Source organism: Oncorhynchus masou, chromosome 6, assembly GCF_036934945.1.
Source record: "Oncorhynchus masou masou isolate Uvic2021 chromosome 6, UVic_Omas_1.1, whole genome shotgun sequence".
Classification (NCBI taxonomy): Eukaryota; Metazoa; Chordata; class Actinopteri; order Salmoniformes; family Salmonidae; genus Oncorhynchus; species Oncorhynchus masou.
Window position 1 is genome coordinate 42,468,559 of NC_088217.1, and position 20,030 is coordinate 42,488,588.

A 20,030-nucleotide genomic window follows, 5' to 3' on the forward strand; every position below is an offset into this window, starting at 1 on the left:
ATCCCAATTAGAATTTGGACTAAAATATTTGACAGTGTAATCCTACCAATAGCTCTTTATGGAAGTGAGGTTTGGGGGCCACTCAATAAACTGGACTTTAAAATGTGGGACAAACATCCAATTGAAGCCCTACATGCAGAATTCTGTTGGAAAATCCTACAAGTCCAGAGAAATACACCAACTAATGCATGTAGGGCAGAATTTGGCCGTTTTCCAGTAATAATGAAAATACAGAAAAGATCATTAAAATTTTGGCTACATCTCAATTCAAGTCCAAATTCAAGTCTGCAATTTAAATCACTTCAAACCCAAGAGCTGAGCCCAGAAACGAGCCCTCAGTCAGCTGGTGTTGGACCTCACCAACCAAGCTGACACCAGCACTACTTAAAAAAAAAAGAATTCCAATAAGCAAAATCATGAACCAATCAAAGGAATCATATGTACAACATTGGATAAATGAAACAAAATCCCAAAGCCGACTAAATTGCTATCTGACCCTAAACAGAGAATATGAATTGGCTGATTATCTCTACTCTGTCAGAGATACGAAGCAGAGACAGATCCTTACCAAGTACAGGCTGAGTGACCACCGATTGGCAATAGAAACCGGCAGACATAAAAAGACATGGCTACCCAAAGAGGAGCGTGTATGTGGTCACTGCATAACAGGGGAGGTAGAGACAGAGATGCACTTTCTCCTTTACTGTGATAAATATTCCTCACAAAGATATTCATTATTCACAGAAATTACTACACATATTCCAATTTTTTTACAAATTGAACCCAGAGGAAAAACTAAATACTCATGGGCGAAGGAGAAATGGCTCCTCTTGCAGCCAAATATGTATTTTCCTGCCATAGCCTGAGCAGCTTGAATTTGAGAGAGAGACAGAGAGAGACACACAGAGAGAGAGAGAGAGGGACAGAGAGAGGTTCCCAAACCTTCCATAACAAAGCCATTACCTACAGAGACATGAACCTGTAGAACAGTCCCCTAAGCAAACTAGTCCTGGGGCTTTGTTCACAAACTCAGACCCCACAGAGCCTCAAGACAGCAACACAATTAGACCCAACCAAATCATGAGAAAACAAAAATATAATTACTTGACACATTGGGAAAGAATTAACCAAAAAACTGAGCAAACTAGAATGCTATTTGGCCCGTATACAGAGTACATACTGCCCACAAATTGGAGGTGGAAACTGAGCTGCACTTCCTAACTTCCTGCCAAATGTTTGACTAGAGAGACAATTTCCCTCAGATTACACAGATCCACAAAGAAATTGAAATAAAAATCTATTTTGATAAACTCCCATTTATACCGGGTGAAATACCTGTGTGACATCACAGCAGCAATATTTGTGACACGTCGCCACAAGAAAATGGCAACCAGTGAAGAACAAACACCATTGTAAATACAACCCATATTTATGTTTAATAATTTTCCCTTTTGTACTTGAACTATTTCCACATCGTTACAACACTGTATATAGACATATGACATTTTAAAATGTCTTTATTCTTATGGAACTTCTCTGAGTGTAATGTTTACGGTTCATTTTTTATTGTGTATTACGACAAAGCCTATTCCCCCTCAGGAAAATAAAAAGATTTGGCATGGGTCGTGAGATCCTCGAAAGGTTCTACAGCTGCAACATCGAGAGCAACCTGACTGGTTGCCTCACTGCCTGGTATGGCAACTGCTCGGCCTCTGACCGCAAGGCACTACAGAGGGTAGTGCGTACAGCCCAGTACATCACTGGGGCAAAGCTGCCTGCCATCCAGGACCTCTACACCAGGCAGTGTCAGAGGAAGGCCCTAAAAATTGTTGAAGACCCCAGCCACCCCAGTAATTGACTGTTCTCTCTACTACTGCATAGCAAGTGGTACCGGCATGCCAAGTCTAGGACAAAAAGGCTTCTCAACAGTTTTTACCCTCAAGCCATAAGACCCCTGAACAGGTAACCAAATGGTTACCCGGTCTATTTGCATTGTGCCCCCCCCCAACCCAACCCCTCTTTTACACTGCTGCTGCTCTCCGTTTGTCTTATATGCATAGTCACTTTAACTATACATTCATGTACATTCTACCTCAATTGGACAAACCAGTGCTCCCGCACATTGGCTAACCGGGCTATCTGCATAGTGTCCCGCCACCCACCACCCCTCTTTTACACCACTGCTACTCTCGGTTCATCATATATGCATAGTCACTTTAACCATATCTACATGTACATACTACCTCAATCAGCCTGACGAACCGGTGTCTATGTAGCCTCGCTACTTTTATAGCCTCGCTACTGTATATAGTCGGTCTTTTAACTGTCGTTTTATTTCTTTACTTACCCATTGTTCACCTAATACATTTTTTGCGCTATTGGTTAGAGCCTGTAAGTAAGCATTTCACTGTAAGTTCTACACCTGTTGTATTCGGCGCACGTGACAAACTGATTTGATTTATCTATTTCACTTGCTTTGGCAATGTTAACATATGTTTCCCATACCAATAAACCCCTTAAATTGATTTGACAGACAGAGAGGGACCGATACCGAGAGAGACCGAGAGAGAGAGAGAGAGAGAGTAACCAACCAAGCAGGGACTTCCATAACGAGCCCCTTCAAACTCCCAGCATTCTCAGCTGCAAATGACCATTTTAGAGCAGAGGGTTGAAATGTGTCACCCCTTGCCTGGCAAGCTGGGTAAACTTTAGAGTTCCTGTGTCGGCCCACAGACGCAGCTCGTAAACTTGCGGAATCCCAATCCATGTACAGCAGAGCTATTCAATTCCGGTCCTGGAGGGCCCAAAAACGCCTGTTTTTCATCCTCTCCTTCTAAATCAGGGGCACCAGGTGAGTACAACTTACTACCAGGTAGAAACAAAAAAGAAACGTGTTGGCCCTCCAGGACCAGAATTGAATAGCCCTGCTGTATATACTGTACACACAAAACGTTCAAGTCAACGTAGTCTTTATGGACCACAGGGGAAATTTCTATGAACAGAAACGCACTAATGCTCAAAAGTCACGAGAAGAAGTCAAGATAAACATTCAATGTGTCACATGTAGGCAGTTAAAGTCAAGGACATTGAGAAACTTCAAGCTTGAAGACCGATATAGTTCTCTGTAAACCTCATTCTAAACCCCAGTCTTGGTTTAGTCTTTGCTCCTCTGGTACCATGTCTAGTGTGTGTATAGCCCGTCCTTAACCAGCCATTGGTTGGCCTGCGAGGTGAGCCCACCACATCTGGTGTCCCTGTTCAGAGGTCAGGGACACACACTCAGACGAACAGCCACTGATGGGTGTTGGGGTGTGCTTCGAAAGAGAAAGTCCTATCCCACAGCGATAGGGGTGGGCCTGGACGCAGAGAGATGCAGCCTCACTACACTGCACACATCATAGTGTATCGACTGAAGGTACAGATAGAAATGAAGTTGTCCTCCATAGAATAGGGCCAGTGGTAGGTAAAAGAAAAGTATGGAAAAATCAACTCAATAAAAGGAGAGAAGGTAGAAGTGTGGACATTGAATGGCGGCTAGAGGGCTGGACTTTCCTGTCACCCACATCAAGGTCAGGTATTTCTAGGGGTGTTCTTGAGAAAAGCTCTCCACCTCTGCCTCCTCAGAATGGACCCAGCTGAATACACATGGCCACCTACAGCTCTACGTCAACCGTCATCTACCACAACAGCCTAGCAAAATGGCCGTGGATAAAAAAGTCTCAGATAGGGAAATTAAGATGAACAGCCCATAATCATTTTAATAAAACATAGTGCCAGAATCCGAATGTGACAGGATCGATGCGGCGTGGTATGTAGGGAGAGTAATTAGGTGGTGATTCATTCCGTGTCCCTTTCATTGTCTGCTCCCTGCATCACACTGAGGCAGCTAATTGCCAGGAGATGACATTAACACCCAGCAGACGTGATTCACCAGTGTCACCGTGTCCTGCCTGTCCTCCCATATGAAGGCTCTCGCTCTCTGTGACAGGGACAGACATACACACATGGACAGCTACTTCTGTACCAGCGTGACACCACACAAATGTGACGAGGAAAGACTGGGGATATGATGAACTTCAGAGGACAAAAACTCGGAGACAGAAAACGGATGTTGTCTATGTTTTTACTTTGAAGAGGAAAGCTTTGGCTGTGATAAAATAAAAATGTGGAATCGTTTAATGTGGAATGTGACAGATTTGGGTTATGCGAGATGCCTGGTGTGGTGGTGGTTGTACAGTGTGTGTGTGTGTGTGTGTGTGTATTGAGCGGATGAATTGATGACATGACAAAGGTTTGAACACAATTTGAAGCGTGGCGAGGGAAGGTATCAAGTCAATGTGATTCCAGCTCAGTGTCTTTCATTAGGAATGGAATAGTCCTGTCCTCAGACCAGCAGGGGACCACACAGCTCTGACACACAGCACTGACACTGGGGACAAGCATAATCGTCTGCAAATGGATGACATTTATTCTGGGAGGGAAAAACAGCTGAGAGACCAAATTAGAAAACAGATGAGGCACATTTTCAACATAATGAGTTGTTGGCAAACATGTTCGCTTCGTACCATTGCAGTCCCTCGTGGCACTCTGGCAGTCCCTCGTGGCACTCTGGCAGTCCCTCGTGGCACTCTGGCAGTCCCTCGTGGCACTCTGGCAGTCCCTCGTGGCACTCTGGCAGTCTTAGGGAGTTCAGACATTTTATACTGTTGGTTGCACTTGTGTTTGATGTCTTTGCTGTGGCACGGCAGAATATTCGCTCAACCACTTAGGAGGTGATTCACACACAGAAGAGAGGGTACTGGACATATTTGTCTGTGTGAGTAGGGAGCAAGCTGGACCAGAGTATTTAAACAGGCAATTAATTAATAGCATGAATGTGTTTCCCATTTTCTGTGCGTGTTTGTGGGCAGAACAGTTTGCAGCCTCATGCAGTGCTGTGTTGGTTTCAGGCCTGCACCGATGACATCAGCGCTCAGGCAGGAAGGAACTTTAACAACCAACACTGAAAACCACACCCAACCCCCACTCTCCATAGGCCCTCTCCCATCTCCTTAACAAAAAGACCCCAACACACCAAATGTTTTTGTTGTTGTTGCAGGAAATCTCTCCCGTTGGGTTTTTACGACCACCACAATGGCAGAGGGGTGTTTCAGAGAGCAACAAGTTTGAGGTCATTGTCCGGCTTCAAAAGGCGGGGCTGTCTTTATGATGCAGACACAGACAGACACCAGAGGGTCTGGGCTCAAGGTCCGGGGGGAGGGGGTTGTCGTGGCTACAGTCGTCATGGGGTCAGAGATGGGGGAAAGTTTCACTCCTCACATTAACATTGACCCTGAGCAAACAGTAGCCTCTACCTTGGACCCGTGGTAAAGGCAGCTGCTATTTCACAACTTCATGACACCTCACATTTCTGAGGTGAACGTTTGAAAGAAAACAAACCATGACAAAATGCAATTTGCAATACAACATTAGGAACATTTATAATCATGATATTGGCAGCTCTTTTTTATGTTCTGGAGGCTGTGGGAATTTCCAGGGGTGGTCTGGAGCTCTGTGCTGTGTTTTTCCCAAGTGAAACATACTTCAAGAGACCAGATAATGGGGCTCACTCAGAAATGTGGGTCAGAGCAGAACTGGGCTACATGCTTGCCAAACACAAAATTGCCAAACGCACCCACGCACAAACACACCCACAATACAGTACACCCCAAGTAGACACACACAAACAAGCACAAACCTGCAGACGCATAAATTCACACACACTTTGTTCTGAAAGTCATCAGAATTCTCCCCAAACAGATTCAGTGCTTCCAATTAGGCTGCTTGCAGGTCTGGAGCCCCAGTGGAGCGTGGAACATTAATAATGGGGCCGGACATGGGCCTTATCACCAGCTCACCAGCTCTGCAACCTTAATTAGCTCATAAATGCTTAGCAAGTCCTGTGAAATAATACCGCAGGGACAGGCAAAGCTACACACACACACACACACACACACACACACACACACACACACACACACACACACACACACACACCTCCCAAAAACAACTTTCAGCACTAGTAATGGGCTTTTAGTACTCCAGTTGAGAAGTTCAGATTAAAGATACTTTGAGTTATGAGACTGATTGAGAATTCTAAATAGAAAGAATAGGATCATAGACAGGATATTATACTTCAATATAACAAATGCATCAAATGTGGGAATATGAGCTGCTCGATGTGGCAAATGAGAGTGGAATTGCTTTAGTGAGAAGGCGAGGGATTGGGGTTGTAACTTGTGTGCGCATGCATCTGGATGTTTGTCCATGTGTACTCGGCCCCATTTTTTTTTTTGTGTGTGTGTGTGTGTGTGTGTGAGAGAGAGAGAACTCGGCCCCTGGACCCTCTCATGCTTGATGGACAGGCAGTCTCCCCTGAGTGTGTAGAGGAGTGTGATGAGCTCAGACACATTCTAATTATCCTCAGCCTCACACCAGTTCTTAACACGCTCACATACACACTGACCTTTACACTGCACCCACGGGCCTCTTCTCCCTCGTTTTGTTTCACTCACTCTCCATCCCTCTTCTCTACGTTTATTTAACTAGGAAAGTCAGTTAAGAATAAATTCTTATTTACAATGACGGACTACTAACTGCCTTGTTCAGGGGCGGTTCAGTTCGGTTACTGGCCCAACACTCTAACCACTAGGCTCCCTGCCGTCCCAAACACATATATAGTCTCTTTCTTTACCTGTCTCTTTCCCTCTCCTGTACTCCGACTCCCCTCCCTCCCTTTCTGTGTCGTCTCTCTCTGACCCCATTTCTCCTTCTCAACTGAAACATAGCCGACATCAACCATACATACAGGATGCATCTTTTCTGACGAAAACCCAGCCAGTATTTAAATGGGGATCTGCCACTCTGTGTAGAGTAGCAGCATGTTGAGCTACAGACAGAAAGGTTCATGTGTGTAATAGTGGGAAGATGGGAACCTTCCCCTTCCCCTTCTGTCCTAAACACACCAGCCCAGGATTTGGGAAAACAATTAGGAGACACAGATCACAGACTGCTGGAAATGGCCCCATGAAACCATTTTCCCTGTCCCTAAAGAGGAAGAGCTGGGAAATGGAGAGCAAGAGATAGAGAATTATATGGAGGGAGGTAACGGGCTATGGCTGCTGAGTTCACCAGGCTGGAGCTTGTTTGTGTTGCTCTGAGTCAAAAGCACATACTGTCTACCCCCATCGCCACCAGAACCAGCACTACAACAACTCCTATCACCACCATCACTACTACAACCCCCATCACGATAAGGCAGGTCATAGCCTGGTTCTGCTTGGCCTCAGCTGGGCTACATGGGGAGGGACTAGGCTACTATGGACATGAACATTCCCTACAGTCATGTTCCAAACATATGAATCACTATATGTCTGCTCCAGAGAGACAAGAAAGACTAGTTTTGATCACTCAGGGAAATAAAAGTGCCCGAAAACACAGGTAAAGTGTTTGGCACAGGTAAAGCCGACTAGTTTTTCATCAAAGCTAGCTACAGTCGCAAATATATATTTTTTAATATGAATATAAATATATATATTTTACAAATCAATACCTGAAGTCAAATATCAAAAAAATATCATCCACAAATAATATTGCGATATGTACAGTGCCTTCAGAAAAGGATCTCATTTACATAAACATTCACTACCCGAGTCAATACTTTGTAGAAGCAGCTTTGGCAGCGATTACAGCTGTGAGCCTTATGGGTAAGTCTCTAAGAGCTTTCCACTCCTGGATTGTGCAACACTTGCCCATTATTCTTTTTGAAAATCTTCAAGCTCTGTCAAATTGGTTGTTGATCATTGATAGACAACCATTTTCATGACTTGCCATAGCTTTTCATGTCGATTTAAGTCAAAACTGTAACTTGGCCACTCAGGAACATTCACGGTCTTGTTGGTAAGCAACTACAGTGTAGATTTGGGCTTGCGTTTTAGGTTCTTGTCCTGCTGAAAGGTAAATTCATCTCCAAGTGTCTGGTGGAAATCAGATTGAACCAGCTTTTCCTCTGGGATTTTGCCTATGCTGAACTCCATTTCATTTGATTTTTATTCTGAAAAACTCCAGTCTTTAACGGTTAATGTCATGCGCATAACATGATGCGTCCACCACTATGCTTGAAGATATGGAGAGTGGTACTAGGTAATGTGTTGTATTGGATTTGCCCCAAACATAACACTTTGTATTCAGGAAAAAAAGTGAATTGCTTTGCCACATTTTTTGCAGTGCCTTGTTGCAAACAGGATGCATGCTTTTGGGATATCTTTATTCTGTACAGGCTTCCTTTTTACTCAATTTGGTTAGTTTTGTGGAGTAACGACAATGTTGTTGATCAATCCTCAGTTTTCCCCCATTCACAGCCATTAAACTCTGCAACTGAGTGGTTTCCGTCCTCTCCGGCAACAGATAGGAAGGACGCCTGTATCTTTGTAGTTACTGGGTGTATTGATACACCATCCAAAGAGTCATTCATAACTTCACTGTGCTCAAAGGGATATTCAATGTCTGATATTTTTTACCATCTACCATTAGTTGCCTTTCATTGAGAGGCATTGGAAAACCTCCCTATCTTTGTGGATGTGTTTGAAATTCACTGCTCGGCTGAGGAACCTTACAGATAACTGTATTTTGTGGGGTACAGAGATGAGGAAGTCATTCAAAAATCATGTTAACCACTATTAAAATCGCACACAGAGTGAGTCCGTCAACTTATTAAGCACAGCAAAGGGGTTGAATACTTTTTGACTAAAGACATTTCAGCTTTTCATTGTTCATTCATTTGTAAACATTTCTAAAAACAGAATTCCACTTTGACATTATGAGGTATTGTGTGTACGCCAGTGGCCAAGAAAATCTAAATTTGATCAATTTTCAATTCAGGCTGTAACAAAATGTGGAAGGAGAGGTGTGAATACCTTCTGAATGCACCGTAATTATCGATTTCCCCCCCACCACTACTCAATATGCCAGCAAATAGTACATCTATAGACGTATTGTCTAACTGAGAAATGGTACTAGATCTCGCACAGTCACACAGACTAATAACTTGATATTACTAAACACGGAATGTTATCCACACTGTACTACCAGGACTAAACAACTAAAATTCCTAGAGGTAGAGAGTTTCTGTGCATATCTATACTATATCAGATCTGCTGTTGTGGGCTTCAGATGGATGAAGGTCATGGAAAACCACATACTGGGGGCTGCTTAATGCTCTCTGGTGCATGCTGGGAAATGAGGTCATTCCTCAGCAGGAACAAACTCATATCCAGGGGCCCTACAGGGAACAGAAGGCCTATGGGAATGCTTTACGCATGTCATGTATGCGTGTTTACAAATATATGCCAAGGTTGGTCAGCATTCCGGGCGGGGACCACTTTATACCCTGAGCCCCTGTCATACATGCCTTTGAGGGGTGGGTTGGCATGGTGGTTTGGGGTTTGAGGAGGTTGCGGGGTGAGAGAGACCCTGAATCAAGCGCCAGCTGGCCATGTAGGGGTGGGCACGGCCCGGACTGCCTGAAACATATGGTCTTTACATCAAATGGCACACTGGGAAAACTCTGACGGCATGCATACGCCGACATTGCAACCGCCACACCACCGGCTGTAGGACACACACACGTATACGTTACTGTATACACACAAGCACACACATTATCCTTGTCCTACTTTTCAGCAAAAGTTTCTTCTCTCCCCTTTTCCACTGGGATGAATTCGCCTCGGCCCACAAAGTCATACCGCAATCCTAAACTCTCCTCCCTCTCTACACAACCCCTATAATGTACAAACAGTTCCTCTGACTCCCCTCCCTCTCTACACAACCCCTATAATGTACAAACAGTTCCTCTGACTCTCCTCCCTCTCTACACAACCCCTATAATGTACAAACAGTTCCTCTGACTCCCTCCCTCTCTACACAACCCCTATAATGTACAAACAGTTCCTCTGACTCCCCTCCCTCTCTACACAACCCCTATAATGTACAAACAGTTCCTCTGACTCTCCTCCCTCTCTACACAACCCCTATAATGTACAAACAGTTCCTCTGACTCCCCTCCCTCTCTACACAACCCCTATAATGTACAAACAGTTCCTCTGACTCTCCTCCCTCTCTACACAACCCCTATAATGTACAAACAGTTCCTCTGACTCTCCTCCCTCTCTACACAACCCCTATAATGTACAAACAGTTCCTCTGACTCTACTCCCTCTCTACACAACCCCTATAATGTACAAACAGTTCCACTGACTCCCCTCCCTCTCTACACAACCCCTATAATGTACAAACAGTTCCTCTGACTCAAACATGTTCAGGCTTTCTATGGAATAGAATATCATTAGGTCAAAGGCAAGGCTACAACAACAGGAAGGAAAAAGACAGACGCTTTCTGTCAATCAAGTGACACATGCGGGCGGAGAGAGCGAACTCAGGCAGCCACACAAACACAAAGACATATCTCCTGTAGCTACCCGTCTTCCTACGAGGCAGAGGGCCATGTCTCCCATCGCATCATCGCCGCATTGGCATCGTGACCCCCCCACCCCACCACACACTCTCCTTGGCCCAAACCATACTGATTGACACTGGTGTATGGAATTCACAGGAGGACTGCTTTTCTGGAGCTCGTTGTCACAGCCACACCTCAGGTGCAGGATAAAGCTTTGCTTTGGCTGCTCTGTGTGAGGTTTGCATGCATTTCTCTCTTATAAAACACAGCCAACTGTCGCTTGATCTATCATCGCCTTCTTAGCTAACGTCCGGTCTCGATCCCTCTCTCACCCATACACTGTGGTCATTTCACAGTCATCTTACTAAGATGCCCTACTAAAATCAGGTTTTTTTGCACACTGAAGATCCACTGTTTATAAATGTTGACGACTAACAGAATAACATCTCAGTGAGAAAGTGACAACAAGCCACAAAAGACCATCCGTTGTTTACTCCAGAGAAGGATTAACCTGTGTTCTATTCCATCACTCCGTGTGAGGAAAACCACACTGCCTTCTACATTACAGCCCTGTCACACTGAACAATGACCTAAACGAAGTAAGCCACCCTGCCAGGCCCGGGTAGGAATCACATTGTATGTGTGGAGAGAATCAGGGAACACCTGATGTGGATGAGAGCTCTCTCCCTGTGTGTGTGTGTGTGTGTTTTTCTCCATGGCGTGATAGAGCGAGGCCTGCTCTGTGCCAAGGCTGCGGTTTTCTCCAGACAGAGAGAGACAAGCACAGATACTTCATTAAGGCCTCATTTATCACCCACGGGACAGCTTGGCAGCGCTCCCTCCATCGTTGTCCCTCTCTCTCTCTTTCTTCTCCCCCTCATACCTACAGTAACTCCTTTCTCCCCTTTAATGTAGTTACTTCCCTCCACATCTCTCTCTCCATCACCATTCCTCTGTCTGTTTCTCTATGCACCTCCCGACCCCCACTCTGTTCCGCCTCTCTGTTAACCGAATAATCCTAAACCCGTTAGGCTGTGTGAACTCCAGCCCTCCTCCTGCTCTTCCTCCTCCTGCGCTCCGTGTCAGTGGGCGCCCTCTGCACACCTCATCTGGTCCTTTGTGAGCATCGCGTACCAAATGGGAAAACTGAGGAGTCAATGGTGCGTGTTCAGTGTGTGTGTGTGTGTGTGGGGGGGGGGGGGGTTGGAAGCCTGATGGTGGCATAATTGGCACCTGGTGATGTCCACAGCCTCATGGGACCTATGGGTGACACGTGGCAGAGTGGTGGGTGGCAAAGTGAGCGTCAACAGCACCATGCTTTCCTGGATCTCCTGTGAGTGTCTATATACCTTATGGCAGGGGTAGGCAACTATATAGATCCAGCCACGGGCCGATTTTTGGCAGTGAATGGTGGGTGGACGGAAAATAATTAGTACACTGCAAATTGACCAGAACTAAGCCCAAAAATACAGTACTTTGTATTTGAAAATAACTAATTTCATACCTTCATTACATTGAGACACGATCACATATTTTTATTTGTGGGAATACTTGGAAACAGACTTCCTAAATACATTTTTGGGGGGCTGAAATCCTGGTGAATTCACAGTCTATTTTAAACCAAAAACTAACCCCCCCCCCCCACCACAAAATCAATATTTTTTTACTTAACTTTTGGGGGCCTACATTTTTTTTTCAATTGTTTTTATATATATTTTTTTAGCTTGCGGGCCCCCTGTTGCCGACCCCTGCCCTATGGCACACTGAAGCCATCTGCAATGCAGTCAGCGCACAGAGACCTGGGTGGCTGCAGAGCCCCAAGTCCCGCCTCCATATAGACCAACCATCTCATAAAAACCCTGCCACCCACCCACACCTTTACCCCACCCTGTCCTCCCAAGAGCCCTGGCTGTAAACTTTAGGACCACAGGGGTGGCGACCACCACTACCTACATCACATATGGATGGCATTGTCCAATTAAGGCTCAGTTTGCCCACGGCCGCAGTAAATGAACATCATTAGTACCTCTGGTCCTGTATTTAACTTAGGGAAGCTTGACATTATAAACAGGAGATAAAAGGAGAACTTATAACAACCGCAACAAGCCCTCCACACGTCACCATAGAGACAGAGGAAACTTCCCAGGAGCCCTAGCAGCAGAGTTAAATGCCCAGGGTTTGCTACTCCACAGAGCTGTCATAAAATGCGCTGTGGCTGATAGCACTTTGACCTTCTGGTAAAGAAGCAAGCCCCATTTAACATGGCATCTGAATTCATGGCACGCTGTTGTCCTCCCTCCTCTCGACATAGTTCAACAGTGCTCTGACCCACTGCCCTTTGGCATGTGGTGTGTGCTGTAGTAACATTTCAGACAGCCATGTCTGACGACTGTTAATGCTAGACAGCAAAGCCAATGGGAGACAATGAACGGAACTCCTTTACATTGTCTGAAGACAGAAAATAGAACTCTGCTATGCAGAATGAAACAGAGCGGCTCTCTGACACCGACCACAGTGACAGTTATTTTGTCAACACGGCCGGCATCTCCACGGCTCTAGCTTGCTCACAACCACCATGTCCCAGGCCAGGTACACGCCATGCCTTTGGGATTGATTGGAAACTGACACGACAGAATTAACACATGACCCGGGACTCATTTGCCCACAGTTCACTGCTAAATAAGGCCTGCCAGTCTGACAAACGAGCACCCGTCATCCAGCCATTCCCGGATGTAGGCCTATCTGTGTGGAATTAAGAGAGAGAAACAGGAAACGCAGATGCTAGAAATCTTCTAGAAGCAGAATAACCAACTGCCAAACTTTCAACTTTCCAGTGTTAAATCGGTAAGTTTTAGAAGTGGTGGGCTTGGTCCCTTATATTTTATTCCCTAAGCAAACATGCATGAAAAACAAGGAAATGATGATTGGGAGTTAAACACAATTAACAGAGCTCTATGGCTCAGCTGTGTGTCTCATCTTTTCATTAACTCTAGAAGAGAAATCTGAGGCTGTTCGTTCTCACCAATGAAACTCCAATACAGTCTTTCATGTTGTCTAATGAACCCACAGTTAGGAGGCAAGCCCTAGTCAAATTAACGCTTCACAAACCACTTTCACTACAATGTAAAGAGATGGCTAACGGAGAAAGCGAAAACTCTGCATCATCTGATGCTTCTTTAATGACTGATTATCTACCATATAGATCAGAGAGAGAGAGGAGGGAGAGGGAATGTGTTTGTTCGTATGTGTGCCTGCCTGCCTGCATGTGTGTGAGTATTGCAGTCCATCAAGGAGACACATAACTCAATAGAATGATGTGACCATCCTCTGTAGAAAAGGCAGCACTGGCAGAATTCATTTCTGTCTCTGCTCTGTCAGCACAAATATACATGTTTAGACAACAAGGTAGAAATAGAGGGGGTGAAGGCCTTGAGTTATGAGCCAACCAACCAATTTACATTCCTCTAGGGGGGGAAAAAATATGGTATGACTATTTTATATGATAAGAAAGCCCTCAGCAGAGAAAGCCCTATTGTATTGTCATTGGAGCTACTTGGATTTGACATGATTTCCATCGGATTTTATGATAATGTGTTTAATTCCATGAAACATAATCTGGTTTAGCGAGTAAACAATCTGAAAATGAGAGGATGGTGAGTTGTGGGCAGAGTGGAGGGAACAGAGGAATGTGTTCTGGTTAGATCCATGACAGAGAGATGACATGGGACTGGGACTGTGTTGAGTGTTGAAGAGCAGACAGGGGTGGTTTGGCTGGTAGATAGAGGGTCTCTTTCTCCCTCTCTCCCACTTTTCATTCTGTACCTCCACTCCTTTCCCCTCAGTATGCCCTCATCATTTCATCTGTTATTTTACTAATTTTTTCCATCCCTCTCTCTGTCACTCTCACTCTCATTCACGTACACTTCCTCTCCCACCCCATACTCCCCCACACTCTCTTTATATTTATCTCTCCCTCACTCTCCTCTCTAACCCTCTCCCACCCCCCCCTCTCGCTCTCTCTCGAGTGGGAGAAGGAAGCCCTTGTGTTTGACAGTCAGGAGCTGAGAGCAATCACCTCCCTGGCCTATCAGATGGCAGGCTGGTTAGTCAGCCAGCTCTCTTAGTTCTCTGGCAGACTCAAGAGTGGTGGGAGTGTTGAGACAAATATTGGATACAAAGATACTGTTGACTTACCACACGAAGAAAATCTAATCAAAATCTGTTGGACATGTGTAATATAAGCCTACTAAATGTCATTCAGATGCCATTGCTTAGAAAACAACAAAACCATTTCTAACGGCTTGAATAAACTTGTTCATGTTCATATTGGCGACCACGCTTCCCTATCCCTACCCAGTTACCACGCTTCCCTACCCAGTTACCACGCTTCCCTACCCAGTTACCACGCTTCCCTACCCAGTTACCACGCTTCCCTACCCAGTTACCACGCTTCCCTACCCAGTTACCACGCTTCCCTATCCCTACCCAGTTACCACGCTTCCCTATCCCTACCCAGTTACCACGCTTCCCTACCCCTACCCAGTTACCACGCTTCCCTACCCAGTTACCACGCTTCCCTACCCAGTTACCACGCTTCCCTACCCAGTTACCACGCTTCCCTACCCAGTTACCACGCTTCCCTACCCAGTTACCACGCTTCCCTACCCAGTTACCACGCTTCCCTACCCAGTTACCACGCTTCCCTACCCAGTTACCACGCTTCCCTACCCCTACCCAGTTACCACGCTTCCCTACCCCTACCCAGTTACCACGCTTCCCTACCCCTACCCAGTTACCACGCTTCCCTACCCCTACCCAGTTACCACGCTTCCCTACCCAGTTTTTTTGTTTTGCTTTTATTTAACCAGGTAGGCCACAACTACGACCTGGCCAAAATAAAGCGAAGCAGTGCGGCAAAAACAACAGTTACACATGGAATAAACAAATGTACAGTCAACAACACAATAGAAAAAGTCTATATACAGTGTGTGCAAAGGGAGTAAGGAGATGAGGCAATAAATAGGCCATAGTAGCAAAGTAATTACAACTTAGCAAATGAACACTGGAGTGATAGATATGCAAAGTTACCACGCTTCCCTATCCCCAAAAAGTTACCACGCTTCCCTATCCCCAAAAAGTTACCACGCTTCCCTACCCCTACAAAGTTACCACGCTTCCCTACCCCTACAAAGTTACCACACTTCCCTACCCCTACAAAGTTACCACACTTCCCTACCCCTACAAAGTTACCACACTTCCCTACCCCTAGTTACCACACTTCCCTACCCCTAGTTACCACACTTCCCTATCCCTAGTTACCACACTTCCCTATCCCTAGTTACCACACTTCCCTATCCCTAGTTACCACACTTCCCTATCCCTAGTTACCACACTTCCCTATCCCTAGTTACCACACTTCCCTATCCCTAGTTACCACACTTCCCTATCCCTAGTTACCACACATCCCTATCCCTAGTTACCACACTTCCCTATCCCTAGTTACCACACTTCCCTATCCCTAGTTACCACACTTCCCTATCCCTAGTTACCACACTTCCCTATTCCTAGTTACCACACTTCCCTATCCCTAGTTACCACACTTCCCTATCCCTAGTTACCACACTTCCCTACCCAGTTACCACACTTCCCTATCCTTAGTTACCACACTTCCCTATCCCTAGTTACCACACATCCCTACAAAGTTACCACACTTCCCTATCCCTACAAAGTTACCACACTTCCCTATCCCTACAAAGTTACCACACTTCCCTATCCCTACAAAGTTACCACACTTCCCTATCCCTACAAAGTTACCACACTTCCCTATCCCTACAAAGTTACCACACTTCCCTATCCCTAGTTACCACACATCCCTACAAAGTTACCACACTTCCCTATCCCTACAAAGTTACCACACTTCCCTATCCCTACAAAGTTACCACACTTCCCTATCCCTACCAAGTTACCACACTTCCCTATCCCTACCAAGTTACCACACTTCCCTATCCCTACCCAGTTACAAGTTGTAGGCTTACTCTGTGATTTCACTCCAAAGGCAGTCTGCATAGAGCTCACTGAGGGGTTTGGTTGCATATCAACGTCACTCATGTCTTTCTTGTTCAAACTCGTCAGTGGACAGTTGACTGGCATGATGTGGTTATGTTGTTTTACTAGGACAGGAAGAGCTACAGTAAAACAAGCTGAAGATGGATGATTGGCAATATTAAACCAGTGTTAGAGATTACATTTGATTAGTGATGAAATCTCCCCACTGGTGTGGCTCGTTGCGAGCTGTGTCCAGGACATTGATCGGTTAACAGTGTTAGAGGAGGAAATGGGGTTGGACGCAGTAGGGGGGGGGGGGCAAACTCCACGCCCACTCAATCTCTAAATCAATGGACACACTCACTGCCTGGGGATCCACTCAACACACCCCATCCATCCAGCCCATTGTCTTTCACTCTCCCTCTCCTTTAATTTTCTCCTCCTCTGGGCTCAGCAGATCCCTTGCTCCTTATCCTCCTGAGAGTATTGTATTGAAAGGAGGCTATTTGTTCTGGGTCTGTGTGGATGGATGCAGGGGACAGTCAGCACTAGCCTTCAGTATATGGCTCATAAAGGTTTAAATGGCTTGCTGGACCCAAAAATGGTTTAACCACTGGCTCGAAATGTCAACGCAGAGGCCATTTTGGGCACGGAGTTGCTTTGGTGCAGGTATATAGAAACTGTGGCACAGAAAGAAAGAGTGTACAGGAAGCCACAACCTGTTATGTGTCGCACCCTATTCTTTTCCCTACTAGGCCAGGGCCAGCCACTCAGACCCGGGGGCCATAAACAAAGCGTGCAGCACGTCTATTGTGGAATGTACCTTGCGATTTATAGACACACTCAAACGGTCAACAAAGACAGCAGACCCAGCAGTGTACCGCTCAGATATAAACTGTACTTTAACTTGTCATATCTGACATGATTTCTGACGCATAACAACACCAACAGCTTTAGGTATAAATGCCTAAACTCCCCTGATATGCCCAACCAACTACACACACACACACACACCGTGCCCACATAGCTGAGAGACAATAGGCTGTTCCCTGCCGTAGCCCAATAAGTGGAGTTAAAAATAAAGTGGAGTGGAAGGCATGTCGCACAGCTGTGAGATGCAAGGAGATGCGTGCTGTCAGTCCACTGAATTCACAACAGCTGAGATGACAGGAGACTGCCTCTACACTGCCTTTTCCCTTCTCTCTCTCACCCTCTTTCCTTTTATTTCTCTCTCACTCGTTCCTCCCTTCCCAATGTTTCTCTTTCTCCTATCTTTTTATCCCCCTTCGCACCCTCTCTAAACATGAAGCCACCCACTCCCAACATCCTACTTGGCAGACTCTACAGAGCAGTGCAAAAGCAACAGGAGGACATGGTTCCAAAGATGTTTAAATCACAAAATGTCATAAGCTACCCTACTATAGTGTAGCACACGCACGCACACAAGACAGCAGAATCCTACAAAGTGTCATGACAAGGCTTATCGACACAGAAATCAATTGAATGTAAATATTCTAAATCAACTTTAAAAAACACAAGTTGTGTCAAAACTAGCCGAAAGAAACACAAGGCAGTCAATCACTGAAGCTGAACGTTTTTAATCAAATAGAGAGAAAATAACACACTCATTACAGAAGCTACCAAACTAGCATGACTGTATCCAGGCAGAGATCCCATGTCTGTCAGTCAGTCGGTGTGTGAAATGGCATGTTTGCTATGAATATGTAAAAGTTACTCACCACTTCCCCTCCGGCTGGCTGAGCAAGGACTGGGGAACACACGGTCAAACAACAGAGCCTCTCAGAGGATAATCATTGCAGCACCATAACCAGAAGAAAACACTTTCAACGTCTCTGTAATTGAAAAAGTCTGTTCCTTTCTCAGATGACCAGGAGACGAGGGAGAGAGACCGACATGGAGATGATAGCATTGAGTGTGTTGCTGAGCTGAAGACTTCTCTAGACTGCAGCTGGTGGCACAACCATATGGATGTGGGAAGTTAGTGTGAGAGAGAGGAGAGAGGAGAGAGAGAGAGCTGCCCACCAGAGGAATGTGATAGGGGCTGATCACCAATTTAAGAGCTGAGCAGGCAGCCTCTGTAGCCAAAACTCCCCTAAACACCCCAAACACTTCTAACCACACCCCTTATCTCCCCTAAAGGTGTGAGTCACCAGCTCTAAGCCTATCACAGCTTAGCAACTAGACCCTGATTCAATTCATTAGGGTGTCCAGTTAGCTTGGAGGTTAGTTTGAGCACCAAAGTGAAGAGCAAGGGAAAATAGGAATCGTGAACATGATGTGAAATCTAAATGGACAACAATTGAAGGTTAACTTCAAGTTTCACTGTGGTATGTTAGTCTTCTACAGTCTATCCTCCACCGACTGAAACACTGGAGAAGCAGGCATCGTAGAGAAACAGGGTACTGCCGGCATCCTTTCACTGTAGTCTCTCTCGACTTCCAAACATCCCCCTGAACTGAACTGGATGGAAACATCTGCTATAGTACTTTCTGTAGAGCCAGATCTGATGTGATGTGCAGCTAGTAGTTGTCCACTGATTTACCTGCGGAGAGTTACAGACATATAAATCAATACAGATGGAGTGTGGCCTCAACTCACCATAGGCTCCTCCGAGCCAAACCTAAACCTCTTCTCTCTCCAAACTGCCCCCTCTTCAGTCACCCCCCCCCCCCCCCCCCCCCATGCCAATCACATACCCATAAATAGCGGAACAGGACCTGTAGGGCGTGTGAGTACAGGTTAGAGCAGAGCCATCTATCACCAGAGAGCCAGAGTGAGGTTTCTGGACCCGTCAGTAGTGTGATGTGGGTAGAATATGATGGGTTGTACAGCAGCGGTCTACACTGTACAACTACTGTTCCACAGGCAGCAGGATACTCTGATTCATTCCCATAAATCCATATGGATTCCTGTGGTGGAAGACAACAAGGAATCACGCCAGGAGAGCAACACATTATACCTGACAATGAGTGCCAGTGTTCTCTTTCTGACCATCACACACGCACACACACACACACACACACACACGCACACACGCACACACGCACACACGCACACACGCACACAAACAAACACACACACACACAGAGCACAATGCCAACATTCTCCAGTGGCACGCGTCTCCCTCCTAACATTAGTCCAGTAGCAGGCATTGAGCCACACTCACACTGAAGAATGTCTCAGATGTTGCTACTTTTTGCTACTACAGAGAGCCGCCTTCTAAAGTGGATAATAATTTATGTATGATACAGAGGAATAGCTAATGCCCAGAACATGTTGAGATCGCTCGTAAAGCATACATTTGGAAAAACACTAAAAGATGTGTTGATGTCTTAACCAATGTTTATATTGAAAAGTCTAAAGATGTGTTGATGATACTGTACGTGGTCATGTAGAGGAAAGTATGCCCTCTGATAGGCGAAGTGGAAGTGTCACCATATTGCTTAGACCAATAAAATCCTGTCAGATCTCC

General features: G+C 45.6%; 1 protein-coding gene across 2 annotated transcripts in view; it reads right to left on the reverse strand.

Moving 5' to 3' along the window:
* Positions 1-20,030, reverse strand: part of LOC135542078 (prickle-like protein 2) — a 120,276-nt gene that overhangs the window by 52,342 nt on the left and 47,904 nt on the right. Inside the window, exon 1 of one of the 2 annotated variants that reach the window (XM_064968720.1) lies at positions 18,277-18,621. The exons of the other annotated variant lie outside the window; for it this stretch is intronic. The gene's annotated coding sequence lies outside the window, so the exon portion shown is untranslated. Of the gene's footprint in view, positions 1-18,276; positions 18,622-20,030 lie in introns of those variants that run through there. 2 annotated transcript variants of the gene reach the window in all.